Source organism: Anser anser (genome assembly GCF_964211835.1).
Source record: "Anser anser genome assembly, chromosome: 2".
In the NCBI taxonomy this organism is placed as follows: Eukaryota; Metazoa; Chordata; class Aves; order Anseriformes; family Anatidae; genus Anser; species Anser anser.
This window is the reverse complement of record NC_139721.1, coordinates 12797701-12817293: the sequence shown is the minus strand read 5'-3', so window position 1 is coordinate 12817293 and position 19593 is coordinate 12797701. Positions and strand designations below refer to the sequence as shown.

At 41.2% G+C, this 19593-nt stretch overlaps 1 long non-coding RNA gene across 1 annotated transcript in view; it reads right to left on the bottom strand.

The window, feature by feature from the left end:
* Nucleotides 1–15819: 15819 nt before the first annotated feature.
* The window catches only part of LOC310893490, a 30243-nt gene continuing 26469 nt past the window's right edge, over nt 15820–19593 (bottom strand). The window contains exon 4 of the long non-coding RNA XR_014579011.1: nt 15820–16579. This is a non-coding gene — a long non-coding RNA (uncharacterized lncRNA). The remainder of the gene's footprint in view (nt 16580–19593) is intronic.

Genomic DNA, 19593 nt, shown 5'->3' with positions numbered 1-19593 from the left:
AGAGATACTTGCATGCGTAAAATTAAGTATGTGTATAAGTGTTAGTAGGATTGAGGCCAAAGGTTGCAACAGCAGTCAAGGGAATACCTGCCCAACCTCTTCAAGGAAAGGATATTTTGTTTGTAAAAGGATATGTTAACCTTCAGAGGCCATGGACTACACAGTGGTAACGTGACCTTTAACTTCTCCAGATCAGTTGTTTACACAGGTGTTCTCATTTCCTGAAAGAGGAGCAGAGGTTTGAATATAGTACAAACACTATTAATTTAAATATTTTTCCCAGTTCCTTTTTCATCTGATTGAAAATAAATATATTTACCATTTTCACTGAAATCTACACATCTAGCATAAGATTTTGAAAATTACTATGGTCATCTGGTGGAAATTATCAGAATACACATATAGGAAGGCACCTGAGTTGCTATCTAGCTTGAACACTGGAGATTGTGTCAATGAGAAATTTTAAGGAAAAATCTCCGAAAAATCCTCTGTGTGTTATGAGGTAATTCTAGTGTTGTAACAGCTGCAGATCAAGTGAAAGAAGACCAGAGGAACCATGAATGGGATTTCTGTGGTTCCTAAGTTTGTTCTGAGATGGAAGCCAAGGGGGTTTCCTTCTCCCAGTTTTCCTTCTCAATGAAGTTAATCTGAAGCACGAACAATGACTTCCCATGGGAAATGTCTCAGCACAAGTCTGGAAAGCAGACAGAAATAAAAACTTTGAAAAATGCTCAAATGCTCCACGTGCATGTCTTCACTTCCAACCATGCACTCTTAGGCAGTTAATTAGTCAGCTGCAATTCTAGCTTCCACTTTGCCAATTTGGACCATGTCTCAGACCTTCAGATAGGTGATTTGAAATAGATGCTTTGAAAAGGACCACGTGGATCATGTGTGCTGTACTTTTTTAGCCAGGTCGAAAGTTAAAGCAGGAAAGACAGTTATGCTGAAAAAATAGAAAAAATCAGCTCTGTTTTGTTTGTTTGTTTGTTTGTTTGTTTGTTTATTCACGTGACAAGTGAGAAATGAGTCTCACAGAAATTGCATTGTGGAAATTTTTTTCTATTTAATTTACAGTTTGGATTAATTTCTGAAGTGTATTCCCATACCAGCCTCCAAATACGAAACCTTTGAGTTAACACTTGTAACCACATTTGGCAACGAAATTTTTTTGCCACCCTTCCAAAAGGCATGCCAACAAGAGTATAGGGCAGAGGTTGTTAAAATATGTAGAGGTTAAAAATACCATACACAAGACCAAGACACTTGCCTGATGAGAGGGACAGGCCACTCTCGATATGGGATGGAGTTTTCTGGTTCAACAACTGCTGATAACCAGGTGAGGGCTAGACACAGAGCCCTCCTCATTGTTTGATCTCTAATTGGACCCCGAACATGTTGGAGAGGTGCCATTTTCCTTAGGCCCAGGTGACACAGAAAATTTTATGGAAGAACTGCTCACTCCAAAACAATTGTCTCTGAGGAAGAAACATGGAGGACTGTTTGTTAAAGACATTTAGGTACTATAGGTACTATATATGTCTATATATGTCTATATAGAGAGACATTTAGGTACATTTAGGTACTATATCAAACCTCATGAAACATCCATCTTAGAAACACTAGCCAGGTTTATAATTAGCAGCTTTTGTCTGAAAGTTACTCAGAGTATTCCAAATGCCATATATATCAACGGTGTTTGCAGTTGGTTTTGTATGCAGTAAATATCTGTTTAGTAAGAAATTAAATGGTATTTTCAGGGGATGTCTGAAAAAATTGTAGCAGACACTGATCAGGATTTTAGGGTTTAAATTTTAGACACCTGAATGAGAGATACTTTTATTTGATGTTAATCCCAGATGAGAGGAATATGAAATATTCTAATATACAGATACATGTATGCATTTATATATGTATATATCAACAGAATTTTTAGGGATACATTTTTCTCATACTTTTATAAAATAGCAAGCCCTGGATGGATTGTGCAAGTGTGTTAAAGACAACTGTGAAACAAATAATCACAGAATCATTAAGATTAGAAAATACCTCCAAAATGATCTGGTCCAACCATCCCCCTGCTACCAATATCACCCACTAAACCTTGTTCCTAAGCACCCCATCCAAGCTTTCTGTAAACAACACCAGGGACAGTGACTCCATCACCTCCCTGGGCAAAGGAAAAGTAAAGTTCCTTCTAGTTTCATGACATTGGAGCATACTGAACTTAATGGAGGTACAGAAGGAACATGGTACTCCAGTTCCTTATTTCCAGCTCCTTATAAGATGACGCATCTGCTGAGACCTTCTCTCTGATGGCAACTAGGACAATTGCAGAATGCTTTTTTGGTAGTTAATTTCTGTTAGCATTATCCATTTGATTAATAGGAAGCCATTGCTGAAATTTTCTCTAGGAGACAGAAAAGACTGCAGCTGATTTCATGATCATTTTACAAACAGTGCATCCTTTCTCTCAACTCACACAGTGAAGGAAGGCACTTGAGAAACTGTTCAGACAGCTCTCCCTGCACTTCGTATTCAGGCAGAGCTGGATCTTGTCATCAGGCTCTATGTTCTGTAAGTCTCATGCTGCTCATCTTGTCAATGGACTCATTATTTTCATGGCTTTCCAAAATTCTCAGTGTCCTAACATTAAAATGCAGCTTTCTGGACATGGTTTATTCACTAACAGCATGATCCAAGCCCTATGAAAATCAATGATTTTCACAGGATAGGGGGTCAGTCTGTAAGCGTGTTATGTTATGGAGAAGAGTGTTAGAAACAACTTGAGACAGGACACTTTGAATGCAAAAAAAAATATTTAACTCAAGACCACCTAGGTGGAGAAAAATTGACACGCAAAATTGTTCTCCCCATTAGAAAAGAAGGCAGAAAAAGGAAAAGAGGATTTTGATTGAGACATCTGAAGTTTACCTAAATTTTTCCCAGGGAACAAAAATGGTTATGGATGTTTGTGGTGATGTAAAATCAGCCTTGACTGATCAAATGGGGAAACCCTCTATTCAGAGATACTGCTACTGAGATGCTAATTCAAAACGTGGTGGTTTGTGGTGGACTTCCTCTCTTTCCTCTGCAGAGTCTTTTAGGTTCCTTTTTGAACTTAGTAAATTCCAGCTGTACTGCATTATACCCAGGATCCTGGGAATCTATTTAATGTCTTAGTAGATGTGTGATTTTCATGTGATGATGATAAATCCTGTTTTGGGGAAAGTTTTGATTTTCTAGCTTGTTTCTAATATCCTTAAAGCTGGATCTTCTTGTGTCTTTGGTTTTTAGAACTTGTGTTTTATGATTTCTAATATATTCTTAACTGATTGATGTCACTTTTTTGTGCAAAACAACTGAAATCACATGCATACAATGGGAAAGGCATTAGGAAAAGCTTCCTAGAGGAGACACAAGGGTCTGAAATGTCACAAAAAAAAAAAAAAAGAAAAAGAAAAAGAAAAAGAATGATATCCTTCTCTGATGATCCAAGAGGTTCTTCCCAGCCAGAAAGCACACAGAAGAAGCAAAAGCTACCTAATCTATTTTTAAAGTAGTTTGGCTTGATCAGTCTAACACCAGCATGAACTATTCCTGAGAATATTTCAGCATATAAAACATCCAACATAGAGTGGTGAAAAGTGTCACTTATGATAGGTAAGGTACAGTGTTAAGCCTTTTTGCCCCTTTTGTAACTTGAAATGAGAATAAATCACCTTCCAGGAGGATATAGTTTTGGACAATGACCCCATTCCTTTCAATCTACTTATGCATATTTCACAATTCACTGACGTTATGTTGACTCTTTGTTCCCTCTGCCCTCCTCCATCAAATTCCTTAATACCATTGTTTCCCTATCCTCTAATCACAGTAGTGAATAGAAAGATCACAATTCAAACAGTCTTTAACCATAGAACACGTAGATCTGAAGTTTGTGGAGCCCTTCACAGATGTAGATCAATCTGACTAGTTGTTCTGGGAAGCAGATATCCGAAGTTCTTATCCTGCTGCTGTAGAGTGGTACCATTCCATGTGAGCAAGAGATTGCGGCAAGGAAAATAACATGCCTGAACTAGCAAAGTAAATCTGTGCTGACCCCCAAATGTGAACTGAGGATAGACTGATTTTGCCTGTATTACTCCAGGCCATAGGCCATAGGTCTAAGCACAGTAATGCAAGTCTAAGAAGGGTAAAGAGCAGCTGCTAGCTGTCTCTCAAGCAAAATAGGTGCTTATTCTTATAGTTTTCTTCCTACTGTTGGAAAAGTTTCACTGTCTGCACTGCAAAAGGGATCAACAGTGGGAGCTGAGAAGGTTATGGGTCAGCCCTACTTATCACACTCTAAGGCTGGTAGGGCTTTGACATACCATCTCCATGGCAGTGGAGACACATTGATCCTGGGCTTCAGAAGGAACCAAGGAAAATAAAGATTGCTGGGAGCTACTCAGACAAAGAGACTGTTAAGAGAAAAAGAGCCTGCTCCAGAGACAGCCAAGCAAAGCAGCCTCGGGAATATCCAGCAGGGATTGCATCACTTTACCGAGACTGACTGTGTCACTCAAAAACTGGGAACAGGAAACAATCCAACTGTAGCTCTTACACTACTGCTCCTGTGCTTTTGGAAACTTTACAAAAATGTTTCAAAGCTCTGTCCTTCTTGGATATCCAAAACATGACGCTCAGATTTCCTACTCACGCCCCTGCATGTAGAGAGGACAATTTCATCTGCTTATACGCTCCCAAAACAGGGCCCATCACTGATGTTCACCAGCTTCCTCAATGTTTTCTGCCCACTCTTGGACAGGGTCCACTAGACTCATAACAGAGCTCCTCATCTGTGGGGTGAGCCCAGCCTGACACCCTCAGCCCTTTGGCACCTCCAACATTTTCTGACAGAGCTACCACAGGAGATGTTTCTTGCGAGAAGATTATGCTTTGACTTCCCTTTCATGACCTGGGACCATCCTGGCAGTCTGCCCTCTGCACATTCCTGCTGTAGCTCTGGATACAGCCATCACCAGCTCCCCAGTCCCCTTTTGCAAACTTTGGGTGAGAGGAACAGTTCCCAAAGGGCTCTGCTCGCCTCCTTCCTTGCCTCTCTCACCCCCTCCCAACCCTTTCTGAGTCACTGCCATTTGCCCTAACACATGTGATGCGTTGCTCTCAACTATCAGCAGCTCATTGTTAACACTGCCAAAAAATCATGCAATTGCTTTTTATTTTTCCCCTTTTTCCCTTCTTTTTAAACTAGGAGCATTTCTGCCTGCTGTTTGCACGGACAAAGGGGGAGGCGACAGGGTGGGAATGGGAGAGGGTCAGGGAACATCTGTTTCGTATTTAACCTGGAACCAAACTTTTTTCATAGTGCTTCTCCAGCCTTGCTTGTATATTGATTTAATTACTGGGCTCTGCTAGTGCAAGAGATTTATATTAAAGCCTCATATAAAGCTATTGTGTTTTGTCACACAACAGTCCTAAATCAATTACAAACATGCTCAACATGATCCCTTTCAGTCGTAAACGTTAGCACGGGGAGAAGCTGCCTGACCAGTATGCATGGGGTGATCTCCAGGAAGGTGAGACATGCCAGCCAAGTTTGCTGACACTTGCTAGCAGGATGAACTGCACTTGGCACATCTCCATCACTGTCCCCTGGTTGCCACCTTTCTCACCTTCTCCTTGTTAAAAGTTTGCATGGGATGGAGAAGCAAGGCTGGACACACACACACAAAAAAAGCCCAGACTCTGGTCTCAGCAGCTGCCTGGGAGTAAAGGTCCCTTGAACGTGCAAAGCAGCAGCAGTGCCAGCCCTGGGCTGGTGTGACATGACCCTGCCTCAGAGCAGGCAGAAGCCAGCCAGTGAAATCACATCACAAAAAAAAATGGGGAAGGCACTCAGGGCTGGGCAGTACTAGTGGAGGAAAGGGGCAGAAGAACCAGGGGATACAGCCCTCCAAGTCCCTTTTCCCCAGTAAACCAGCTTCCAGGAGTGGAAGTAAAATGGTTATCAGTCTTTACAGGACATATCCCATTTAGAAAGGCAACCCGCTGTTCACACGAAGGGACTCTTCTGGGTTTGGCCACTGCCTTGCCATATAACCACGGCCGAAACTTTATAAAGATGATATTTCAAATATTGTCAATGATTTTGAATGCTGCCAGAACTTCCAGGCCCTCAACACAAGTTCTCTGTAGAAAACCAACAGAACTGGACACTTCATGAATTAAAGATCTTTTTCAAGAGTGTAAGCCTACTAATTCCTTTGCAAAACACCCAGAAAAACATAAAACACCTTTTATAATATAAATGCAGTTACTGGTATAAAAATAGCAATTGATAAATTTAGCACATAGAAAGCTTCCAAACTGCTTAGAAAACCCTGCACATAAAAACACAGTGCAGGTTGGAGTAGCTCTGTCAGGAATGCAAGTGCTCCCCATTTGCCTGCATGGTTCCTACCAATTTCTTTGTCAAAACAGTGTCTGCTGCTTCTCAACATCTTGCTCTCCATCTTTTGTAGAAGCCCCTTAAAGTATTGAAAACTGCAGTGAGGTCACCCTGGAGCCTTCTCTTCTGCAGGCTGAACATCCCCAGCTCTCTCAGCCTTTTTTCATAGGAGAGGTGCTCCAGCACTCTAACTTCACAGCCATCCTCTTGACCTGCCCTAGCAGGTCTGCCTCCTTCTTGTGCTGGGAGCCCCAGACCTGGATGCAGCACTCCAGGTGGACCCTCACAAGGGCAGAGTAGAGGGGAAACATACAAAGGAACATCCTGAGAAGATCTTTGAAAGACTAATATCTGTTAATAGTAATAATAACTAAACTGTAGTTAATCAATGTAGATTTTTTACGAGTTCAAGTGGTCCCTTTAACAGCCTTATTTTTTTTATGTTCAATAGACAGCCTGTAAGGCAAGAGTAAACTCAGGGTTTTTCAATAAAAATTCACCATTCATCAGGGTGATTCACCATGCTATTTACTCCCTCCTGCCTCAGTTCACCTCTTCCTGCAGCTGAGATGGTGTCCATCATTTGCTCTGTCCGATAGAGCAAAACTCCTATCACACCAGCTGATGGTGTGAAGCACAGGTCCATGGGCTTAACCCTCATGGAGACCTGACTCATAGGGGAAGAAAAACTCCTCAGCAGAGCTTTGTCCTGTGGGTTGAAACTAAAGGACCCTGTACCCTCCTGAAAGGTTGAAAAGCTCGGAACAGATGGAGTATTTAGTGCTCAGAGATTATGAGCTAAAACTAGCAGGGTTCATTCAAAGCCAGACTGTAACTAGCTCTGATTAGAGTGCTTGCAATGAGCTTTAGCTAATTTTGAGCTTTCGGGAGATCCTTTTATACAAGTGACGTGCAAAGAATGGCAGCAGCTGTGTGCAGCTCTGTGCACGCTGTGAGCCAGCCGGATGCAAGCCAGCTGTGGTCCAGAAACCATATAGCTGTGTTATCCTAATGCTGGCCCGGAGTTATTATACCTTATTGCTCAGCATGGCTTTATTGCTTCAGGTTGAGCACCCTGTTAATGTGGCTGCCCAGCTTCCTGCTCTGTGACCAGCTGGCAGAGAGCACAGGCAACACAGGCACTCTGCTGAGTGCTTTAAAGCAGATGTGTGCACCCCAGAGGTCCAACGGTAGTCCCCAGAGCATCGCTGCCTAGCAGTCCCTGCCTACAAGGGTGTCCCTGAAGCAGTTCCGAGTTCCAAGCGCAGCTTGTAATCCTACTTGTGAGCTTTAAGCAAGCAGTGCTGGAAAACTTCCTGCTGGCAAACACACTGCAGAACCTTGTGCAACTACTATAGAAGCTTGCATGACCACAGGCTTCTACGTGGACTTCAGCTGGCTGAGCTAAACGTAGCTCTGCTACATCTGCCCTGCTGAGCACAAAGAAATGCCACTGCATCGTGGTTACACTCCTAAATAATTTCTGGTTTCATCCTTGACACAAATCGACCAGCACAGCTGTACTTGACGGTCAGTTTGTTGTCGTCAAAAGTGCACGGTGTTCCCATCACCTAGAAATGAAAGTTTCTTCAAAATTTAGGGAAACAGGGATGAGGATCAGGTATCCTCATCTGGCCTGCTGTGGTAGGGGTGTGGCAGGTGGGAAGAGCTAAAATGGGAATTCCAAGCTCAGGATTTCTGAAAAGCAGTTGTGAAGTTGTTCAAAGAAGCCATGCCAGTATTTTACCCACTTCCATAACCAGTGTCTGTGAGTTTATTTTTTGTTACTTTCTGTACATCTGTTTAAAATAAAGAACCTTTGTTGGAAAATCACGTGTCATAAGTTGACATCTCAACACCCCAGTGACCGCTCCTTCTCAAGTCAAATAATTTCAAAAGTTTATATTTCAAGAAGAAGATGAAAGATATATGATCAAGGAAATCCATTTTGATTAATTGCTGCTTGTTTAATCTCAGTTGCAAGGTATCTACACTCCAGCAATTTGTAGTTTTGCACTGATGGCTGATTGGTCATTCTCTTCTCTACCTGAGTCATCTGGTTCTCCTATTAAAAAAAAAAAAAAAAAAAAGTGAACTTACTAGTTAGTTATTTTGTTATCTTGCATTTTCTTTGTAAAAATATTTTTGCAATGGATGTTTTATATTAATTAGAGCTAGTGGCCGAAATCTCCCGATTCTTGAGAGCAGACAGCAGCTGTCTTATAACTGGGTAGTCCCATGAAAAAAAAAAATATCTTAGTGCAACAGTCTGTTAAAAAGAAAGTTTTAGGAATTGTTAGGAAAAAGCAGGTAAGAACCCATTATTCTGCCACCGTGTGTGTCTATGCATCTGCGGCCTGAATGTTGAATAGCGTGGTCTCCTGACATCACAGGCACAGAAGGATATATTAAACTGGAAAAGGTTCAGAAAAGGATAACAGACAATAATAAAAGGCATCCAGGCTGCACAGGACACTTTCTGTACAAACACCACCAAAGTGAGGTGGGAGTCGTCTTCCTGGACAAATACAACCAGAGGGAGATTTCACGGAGCTCTATAAAATCAGGGAGAGGATGAATGAGGACTGAATATCTGCTGCCTGTTGCAATACAAGACATAGAAGACATGAAATGAAATTATTGGGAAGCAGTTTCAGACCAAATGAAGAACATTTTTCCTCACACCAGAAGCTGTTCAATCTGCAGAGCAACTTCCCATGGGTATCACAGGTGATCACATGTCTTTACAAGGAGGCTGGAGAGATTCATAGGAAAGAAAGCCATCAAAGGCAATTAAATATACAGACGGCACCTCTGGCTTGGCAGGCCCAAGCTTATAAATTGCTGAAGACTGGAAAAATATTTGAAAAAATATCTCTATTTTTGCCCTATTTTGTATAATTCCCTAGCTGTGTCCATTTGGCACCATGTGAGACAAAACACAGCTAGACTGCTGTTTTCTCTGGCTGTTTTTCTCATATCTGGTTTTATGTCCTTACATTGAGTCTGAACCGCTAGTTCAGCTGGGTCCTGTCCATCTGAGGGAATGCCTGTGAAATGCTCTATCCAGACCTATTGCTGAGCACAGAAACCAGGCATCCACAGCAGCAAGGCTGAGCTACAGGACCCTGCTGCTGACAAACCACTTTCACAGGGATGTCCAGGTGCTGCTGTATGGTGACTGTGACAACTCAGCCAGCTTTCACCTGCAGGATGTGTGATTTATTGCCTGGTGCACAGGATGTATCCTATGGATAGATGTATCCATACTCACCCTGCATTGCTCCTCAGAGCAAGCAAGAGAGCTCCCCAGCTCTTTTTTAGACACCATATTACACAACCTGCCTAAGTTCAGGTTTACTCACCAGTTCTCTTTTGCATTGAATCAGGTGGAAAAAAAACATGTGGGTTGTAGAACTGGAGGTGCTTGAAACTAAGGACCCCTCCCAATCGGTATAACGGATGAGGTTTCAGGAGGTTCGTTTCCCATGTCTTACAAAGTCCTGCAGTGTTTTTCAGCCAGCTGTGCACCTTCATGTCACACCCCAGGGCATGTAGCACAATCCCTTATTTACATCCCACAGCATATTTTTGGCAAGCTCCAGCATGGCCCTCATTGTCACGGAAACGATAAATTCACATGGGGGAATACCTATATATATATATCTACACATCATCATTTTGTCTTAGAGGATACAACACGGATCCTGCAGGAGACCCAGAGCAAAGTGTGAAGCAGAATGGATAGTACCGTGGAGGAATCAAATGCCCTGAGCAGTCTGAGCACAAGTAGCTTGGCCTGAGGTTCAGGGATTGCATCCCAGAAGGGAAGTTTTTAGCATAACTTATGTAGGTGATGTTTCCTCTGGACAAAAATCAGCCTTAGAGTAAAATCTGTTTTCACTCTAAAGACTTTATATGCCAAAAGAAGTCTAAGGAGCATCCAGATGTTGTCTTCTGACCATCAATACCTTCAGCTTCTTCTTCCTGGCCATGATGAGTTCAGTCTGTCTGAGATGTACCATAAAACAGTTTCACACAGCTTCTGGGTGGTTTCTGCTGGTTTTATAACATGAACGTGCACTTAGATAAATTAACAGTATACAATCCCCCCAAAAGCAGTCAACACTGTCCCGCTATGGTATAACCCAGAAGCAAACCAACATCCAGGGCTGCTGTTAGCAAAGAGGAGTAATTACAGGTCCTGTTCCACTGGGTGCTTGGAGTTTCCTGGAAAAAAAAAAAAAAAAAAAAGCTGCACAACACGAGTCAAAAGCCTGACAGAGCCCAGGCAGCCCATCAGGCAATACCTGCCAGTTTCAGAGGCCAGCATGGCAGAAGGACTGGATACAGGCACCACCCGAGCTGCCAACACCTTACTCCTTGGTGTCCAGGTACTCTTCTACTCTTGGGTCAGATGCTGGAAAAGCAGAGGGGGAAAATGGTATATGTGTTGCAAGGCTGAACTTAGGTCTCAAGGCTTCTAAAGGTGCTTTCGCCCATAGGTCACCACACCCTCCCCACATAAAAGGACTGCTCTGAAATCAGAGCCAACAACTTTTGGCCCCAGGCTGACGTAGCAGTGCTCTTTCTCTGATGTGATGTTAATAAGCAAAGAGAGGTGTTGAACTGAAGTGTGTTGGACATTGCAGCACAAAGCATAACAAGATCCCCTTTGCTATGTAAGATACGCCGTGACATAAGGCACTGAATGTACTTGATTACTCCCTAAATTCTATTAATTTCTGGGAATCGGTGGGAAGCAGTCTTCCAGCTAAGATCTTTATCCTCATATACCCCCTGGAGCTGGCCACTTCAGTAACATTTTTCAGCACTACAGTAATGAAGGGGCTCCCTATATGAGCCGCTGGACTACCCTCACTCTTTTCCCTCACCTCTTACTTGTCTCCAATAAAACTCCTACCTCAGGAGAGAGAAAAGAAGGGAAACAAAGGGAAAGCCAAGAGGTGAAAGGTTTTCCTAGGCTTAAACTAACCCTGGCTGCCAGCTATGGTCTGGAGCAGACGATCCCAACCTGGATACTTCAGAGCTGTGCACAGGCAGGCAAAGACCACCCTCAGAGCATGCACATCATCTGGGAGAACTGGTGTGGGCCACCTTCACCAGGTCTCAGTGCAAAGCTGATTATTAAATGCTAGGTTGGGGTGCTTGTATGTTCTGCATGAAGCCCATCCAGGTGTCTGTGGCTGTCCTCTAACTGCCTGCTTGAGCAGGTCCTCAAGACAACTCTAGATATTGAGTCTCCAGGTGCATTGTCTCTTCAGAGTGGGAATGGGGGCTGGACAGTGGCCTCTGGTGTTGGCTTCATCTCTGAGGCATTTTCTTATCTCGGTTTCCCTTATTTCCTTGTGCTTTGCCTTGTGCCCAAATCACTGAGTGGCATTCCTTGTGAAAGGTGTACAAGAGAAATGTCATTTTTCCAGGTAGAAGAAATAATTTCTAATGAGCTAAGGTAATGTTTTATAATGTACTTTAAGGGGTAAACATAAAGCAGCTAGCAACTCCCAGAGACTGGAAATTTAACAGTTAACCCCGTTAGCTCAGGGACATGAGGTCTCTGCAGATATCCTGATTCCTGTACTGCTATAGTCAGAACATAGTCCTAATCCACATTCAACTTGTGCTTCTGGACTCCCTTTTAGCTCTTCACAGCCTTACCAAAAGAGCTTGGACCTCAGATCTCCAAGAAGAAAGCAGAAGCCAAGTCACCTCCAGTAAGAGCTGAAAACAAGAATGAACCTTTGTTCAGCCCACAACCTTTGTTCTCTGTTCCAGTGGATGTCACAGCTTCAGAAAATGAATGATGGCAATTAGAAATAAAACAAGGACTTTGTTTTCCTGGTAGAAGGGATTCTGCTTCAATCTCCTCTCCGCTGTTGGTCCTTGCTTTCTGTCTCCCATCAGCAGCCCTCTCCTGCCTCATGCCCTCATTCCTGGTGTTTCCAGCCTCTCCCCCTTTCCCTGCCCGACACCACAGACCCAAAGTAAATATAAAAGCTCACTGAATTACAAAGGAAGTGACTGCACCTAGAAAGACAGGCACCTGTCACCTTGGTGACATCTGTCGGGCTCACTCCAGGCCTTCTGCATGCTCAGACCATGAGATGTTTAGGGCAAAGATTATGTCTTCTGATGTCTGCACAGAGGTGCTGATTGTGGCTCTTGGGCAGTGTGAACATTAAATAAGAGCCTTGTACCAGAAAATATTCCCACCTGGAAAGGTTCAGAGAAAAGCCTCCTTGTACATGTGAAATTCCTACTTGGTGCACAGGCTATTTATTTAACAGAGCTTTGGCAACTGAAGCAAATCACCGTGCAAGAACAAGCAGAGACTTGCCATCGCTCTCCACCTGCCCTCCCACAGCCAGATCCACTAACACGTGCCTGGCATTGTACCAGCCTGGGATAGGTGATGGGATGGGGCCTTTTCTGCGTGCAGAGCCAACCCTTTCAGAAACCTGAAGTATCAGCCCTGAGGAGAAACCAATGAAAATGTTAATACGAAGGAGCCAACATATGTCGCTTGAACCATATGTGTTACATTACAATTCCCAACAAAGACTGGTACAAGTACATGTTGCAATAAAATTTTAGCATTAATTATTTTCAAAGATCAAGTGGAAAAATAATTTGTTCTGCTACCCTTTCGTTTCTATGGGCTGCTGACAGCAATCTGTTTGTTCTTACAGTCTTGTGCGAGAGTCATAAAGAGGAATTGAGGAAGGAAGGAATGGATTGTCTCACCAAACTCAAAGTAATCAAAATTCAAGGAAAAGCCATTTACTTTTTCTTGTTTTCCTTACTCCTCCCAGAACTGGCTGTACATATCATACATTAAAGAGAATGCTTACATGATTGCATTTATACACAGATATTACATCTCCTACATAAAAGCAATATTTAAAATTAAAAAAAAAAAAAGCAGCAATCTATTTTATGCTTTCTATGATGACTTTCTTCTGAGTCTCTGTATTTCTTATTTTGCCATGTGTAAAATGGTATAGTTGCCCTCTTACTGTAAATTGCTGTGAGGTATATGGATGAAAAGTGCTATATATGTGCTCCTGACTATGGGCAGTTTATTTGTGCCCCTAACAACCAGTTCCTTCAATGAAGAGATTTTTATTAAGATCAACAGGAGAGCAGCGGAAAAAAAACAGGCATTTAAATTGGGGTAAGATTTTTTAAAGTGAAATTAATCCATACTCCTATAATATAACATCTAGGAAAAGAAACGTTATTTCAACAGGTGCATTTTATATATCATACACACGTGCACTTTCACTGCTTGAAGCCCCTGTAGTGAAATTCACCTGGGCAGCAAATGAGCCTGTAAAGTTACATTATTAATTTTCAGGCTAGCATTCCCATTTAGATAATCAGCGTCATGCCTTAGTAATTTACTCAATGAAGCCGATTCAGCAAAATTGCTCTTTTTATAGCATATGTACCCCATATGTGAATGATGGATCTATCCTTTCATTCCAGCATAGTAAGTAAGAACATGTTGTCAAGATGATGTAAATGCAAGGCTTACACTAATCAGCCATGATGCGCCGTCTAAGGATTTGACTAGAAGCTGAGCACTCTTTCTATATTTATATGCCATATTTCTGCATAAGTTACAGCTCATGTTATAAAGGAACATAGAGCTCATGATCAGACATAGTTCAAGGTGGACTGCACATGCAGGCTTTATGTGCAGCCATCAAAGAAGATTCTGTAGTGTGCTTCCACTGCCTAGCCACATCTGGGCTTATGTATGGAGAAAGCATGAAGAGGATCCAGGACAGATCAGGATCCCCATGGGAAAAGGACTCAGAGCACTACTAGCAACTTGCACTCAACACATTCTGGGACAACCAGTAACAAACAGAACCCACAGAATGGAAGGCAGCTGAAATAGGTAGAAGCAATTAATGTGTCTTAACAAACATATAGCCGTACGTATTAAACATGCTGTTTGGTACTTAGCCAAGGACTGAGCAGCCATGGTGGCCACAGTTGTAAGACTGCAATCTGGTCTTTAGACCTTCAGATCTTTTTCTGACCTATCTTCAGCTGTTTAAATGTAGATGCACAGACAAAGCCAGCCCTCTAGACACCATTCACACTCTAGAGAGTAGACAAATAATCAGAGCGAGATGCATTTAGTTTATTTTGTACATCTGCCTTATGATGGGATGAATTATTCTTTAAGGGAGCCTCTAAGTTTCCACTGACTGTAGCAAAAGCTTGCAGTAGATAATTTTCTAGATGGATTAAATTAGCCAGAATGAACCCCACACTGAGCTGTATCCACTGGGAGAAGTCTCCACAGAGGCCATTGGGTTCCAGAGTGACTTTGCACAAGTACAAAATTCTGGTTATGCAGCACCAAGAGCAGATGGGGCTTCAGCACAAACAAAACATCAGTGGTCTTTATTCAGTAGAAAGTGAGAACTATATTCAGCCCAGTGAGCTGACAAACACCACGTTACAGAATATCTAACTTCAGGAAAGACGTTATAGTGGAGAATCATCTTAATTATTAGTGACTATATTCAAGGCTCATCAAAATTTTTGAAAAAATCTCAGTATCTCATTTCCTTTGTTTTTCACTCAAATGGACAACTCCCATCTGATTCCATCAGGGAAAAAAAAAAAATGTACAATCTATTTTGTGCAAATTAGTCAATGTAGAAAATGGAACTTCCAGGGACAGCCTGTGTAGATAGGTTACTGCTATTGCTTTTCCCAGCAGGAATGATGTCACAGTTTCTGTCAGAATTACTAAAATACAAACTTGTATTTTCTGGTACATGGGCTTGGAGGTATATATTCGTTGTACTTATGGATTCACTTTCCCACAGAACTTGCATGAACTGAAGGGTGAACCTTCGTAACACATTAGCAGCCTACAGATTTTCTTTCTTTTACTATATCTTGAACAAATTTCCCAGTTCTTCATGTTAATATCCTTTATTGTATTTGCTGACATTGCATCTGAAATGCATTAAAGAGTTATTCAGAATTTGGACAGACAAATGCACCAGAACAATTACATTTAAACATTTTTGATCTCAAATGTTTAACAGACTACTACAACTTCACATTTACATACCAGACAGTCCCACAAGAGAGTTTTTCTCTTAGATCTGTTTAAGAACTTCATCATGAAAAATGCATTATATCATTTAGATTCACACTTGACTTGCTTCACAAAAATATGTCTATAGGCATTTTGCAGATTTAACTGATTTGAGATATAAGTGGGTGTGCACAACTTTGATTTCTTGTGTATTGAATTAACATCAAAAAATGTGAAATAACACATCTTGGGAAAAAAAAAAAAAAAAGACCGATACAGTTAGTGAATTATCCATTTCAAAGCTGGTCCCATGAAACTTAACTCTAGAATTTCCTTCCGAAAGAATTATCTGTGTAATATCCGTTAATAGATTTCATTATTTTCCATCAGAGCAACAATGGAATTTAAATGAAATGTCACCTAGCAGATGTCAACCATTCCTGGAACCAGAAACAAAAAAGCATCACCTGAGGACAGGATCAGTGCAGCTGGGGATTTCTAGACCACAGCCCAAACATCTCAGTCTGTGTCTGGATGGGTTGGGAGGGAGACAGAGTTTATCAAACTAAATGTGTCTGGGCCAGCCCACAGGTCTGGGTATAGCGCTGGTAAGAGTTGAGTTTGCTGGTAACAGTTCCTACCACCTGATTTGGTAACCACACATGCTTTTAGCAGTAAATCATGCTGAGCCAAGCCAAATCTCCTCTGGCCATGATGTGATATAAATTCTTATATTACAGATATTGTCTAATCTATCTTACTTAGATAGTACAAGCTATTTTTTGCTGATTGGTTGCTATGCAACACTGTTCTGGCAAAACACGACAAAGATATTGTTATTTATCACAAAGACAGGAGGGGGGTGGAATTATCACTACTAATATCCACTGAACTTATTCTTCTTGAAGGAAATCTGGAGTTCAAGTGATCCATTGCCTGTAGCCTGGTAGGATGATGAACTCCTGAGAGAGGTCATAAATGTAATCATCCATTCTTTGGCTTCAGTGACCATAAGCAGTTTCCCTCACATTAGACTGGAGAAAAAAAAAGAGAGAGAGATTGGATAGTCACCTACATTTCAATACTAAAAACTTTTTACATCGTCGAAAGCATACTAAAAACTATTCAGACCTACCAGCTCTGTACCAGCTGATTTCTGGAGGCAGAATCAGTTTTATGCCTGCTGATAGAGTTAGACAAGAACACACCAACTGTAAGTTTATTTTTAATTCAGTAACCAACTCGTGACCTGCTGTAATGTGTGCTTGGTAAGAAAATAATCTATCCTCATTAGATGTCTTCTTACTCGGTAGACCATTTTCACTTATTTGTCCTTGTCTGCATTTCTGATGACCTAGTCATTGAACAGCACAAATAATGAATGTTATATGGCAAAATATTTGCCTTAAAATACATTCCACATCATGAGGATACACTGGTGTCACAGACGTCAGTGATAATGCTCCCACTGATTTACAACCTTGATTCTAAAGAAACTGGAAGAGTTTGGACTCTTGAAATGCTGATGAGGGCTCAGTATTGGAAAAATGAGCCCATTCCTTTCCTGATGGGGTACTTATCTCTCTCAAGGTAATTTCTGCTTAACTGAGGAAAAACTGTGTTTTTTTGTGGTTGTTGTTTTTTTGTTCTCAAACACAAAGAAATGCACGTATTAAGATACTAATGCTGTATTCTCCCAACAATCAAGTTGTTGGCTAATGGGATATATCTTCTCCATTAGGACCAGATGTATTATTTTTTTCACTATCAATTTGGAATTGGATTTGGGAATAAAAGTGGTTCAGAGAAACCAGGAAAATTTGGAATACTTTAGTGCTGTCTTACATGGTTTAAAAGATGTTGAAAAGAGACAGCCATGAATTATCCCTCAGAGAGTGATGAAGAAAGAGATCACAGGTCAGTGTTACATATGCATGTCTGGACACAGAAAGGGTTTCCAAATTCTGAACTTCGGAAGCCACTTTCACTTTACACGCTGGAGAAAAAAAATTAAAATATTTTATCTCACCTATGTTCCCTGGAAATGTGAATTCCCAGAATAACACTTTTATTTTTTGTAGCACAAGTCCAATGGTGAGAATGTCAAACCAATAATACAGAATTTGACTGTCATTGTCAGGCTGCTAGAGAAGTCCAAAGACGAGCAGAGGAAAGCTCTGAAATCAAGTCTTGGGTAATGATGAGAAGCTGGATACTTCAAAGCTCATACAGATGTAGAAAGGAAATTTACAAATTAAGGGTGACTAGGTCAAGGACACCTGCTAGTCAAAAAATGTGTAGGATTTGTTATTAGCCAAATAGAAGAAATCTAGTGGAGTCTCCCTGCTGTGCTTATAAAGTCACATGATGTTCTTAATTCTAATCTTTCGTGCAAAATTAACTTAGTTCTGTTCTGATTCCTGCTGTCCCATGACAGATCATAAAAATTTTGCTAATAGTTACTTAAATAACATCCATTTTCCTAAGGGTGATAAAAATGTTGTTTACACTCTGCAACTGCCAAGGTGTTTTAGTTGGATTTGGATAAATGCTAGCTTGCAACATAAGCAATTTCACTGGGGGAATCCAGCCTGGAAAACGGCTAATCATGTTTTTTGCTCCAAGTCACAAACCACTCCTAGTGCTTTTATGTGGCTTTTCCACTCAGTATTGTCACTCTAGCAATGCTGCATTCAAAGACTCTTAGCTATGTAAATAATAACCATGCACCAAATAATAAAACATAGCCAGCGTACCAGCCAGCCATAGTACCAGCGTACTTCTCTTAGTTTCACACTGAAATAATTATAATTCAATGGAGTTTTAGTCTTCAGTTTCTAAGCTGTTTAATAAAAATGTAGAAACAGATGAACTAGTTGCAATGGCATATGAAGCGTATAAACTTGCGATGCACTCTGTGGTAATCACTTATGTATGTAGTCTCACTTCTTGAGTAACTTTCCCAGTTTATTTCATTGAGGTCCCATAGGTTTGGATGTACTACATCGTATCCAACAGGAAAACCACATAGTTATTTTACTAGGCATCCAGTAAGGGAGAACTCACCTTGGTGAGTTTTTCCAGTGGTTTTACCTTGATTCCTAAACAGAGAGTCTTTTTGAACTGAATTTATTTTCTCTGTGTTGTCATTCCAAGGCGTTCTCTTCAATCGACCACACAGACAGAGGTCCATGAGTCTTGTTTGTAACATGTTGCCTATTCCTTGAGTAATTCTTGCTAGTCTTACCACAGGAACCTTCTCCCATTTTTCAGCATCAGTCACCAAGTGAAAACTTCATAAATGGAGACAGAAGCATGTACACAGCTGCCCTCTGAAAGTCTGGCCACTTTTAAGTGTTATAAGTTGAGCACAAAAATATGGCAACACCTAGAATTAATAGACACACTTGGAAATGTTGGCCCTACTGACTATCTTCCAATATACATCAATATACATTACTAATACATCACCTAAAGTCACTAATTATACCAGTTTCAGTGGAATAGGAATCAGATTCTCAAGATCTGGCCTTGAGCCCTTCATCCCCAAAACTGTAATGAGTTAAAAGAGTTGGCACACACTGGAGTTTAAAATAAGGAACAAAAAAGAGGAACTCCCCAGCCCTTCCTGCTTCAGTTTACTTTAACTAGTGACCATAGCGCAAATAAACTAAATGAGCAGCAAAAACAAATATTCTTTCCCCCATCACCCTTACAATAGTTGTGTTCTCAGGGTTTGCAAGGAGAAGGAGTATCTGTTATTAGCCCAGCTAACACAGCTGTAAAGACGTGGACAGGCTTTTGGACACGCAAGCTATTTGTTCTGTATGAAATCTGGAAAGTCTGAATTATTTCCCTCCTGCCCTCAGCATTTGCAAGGGGTTGTGAATTCTCCATGTTAATAACTCACAAGTGTTATTATCTTCGCTGTGCTTAAATGCAGAGTGATTTTCCAAATGTGGCATCTGAAGTGGAAATTTAGGGGGGATGCTGGAGTGCAGACTATCTGCAGGAGGTATAGGAGGTGGTGAGGCTGCACTTTGGGTCA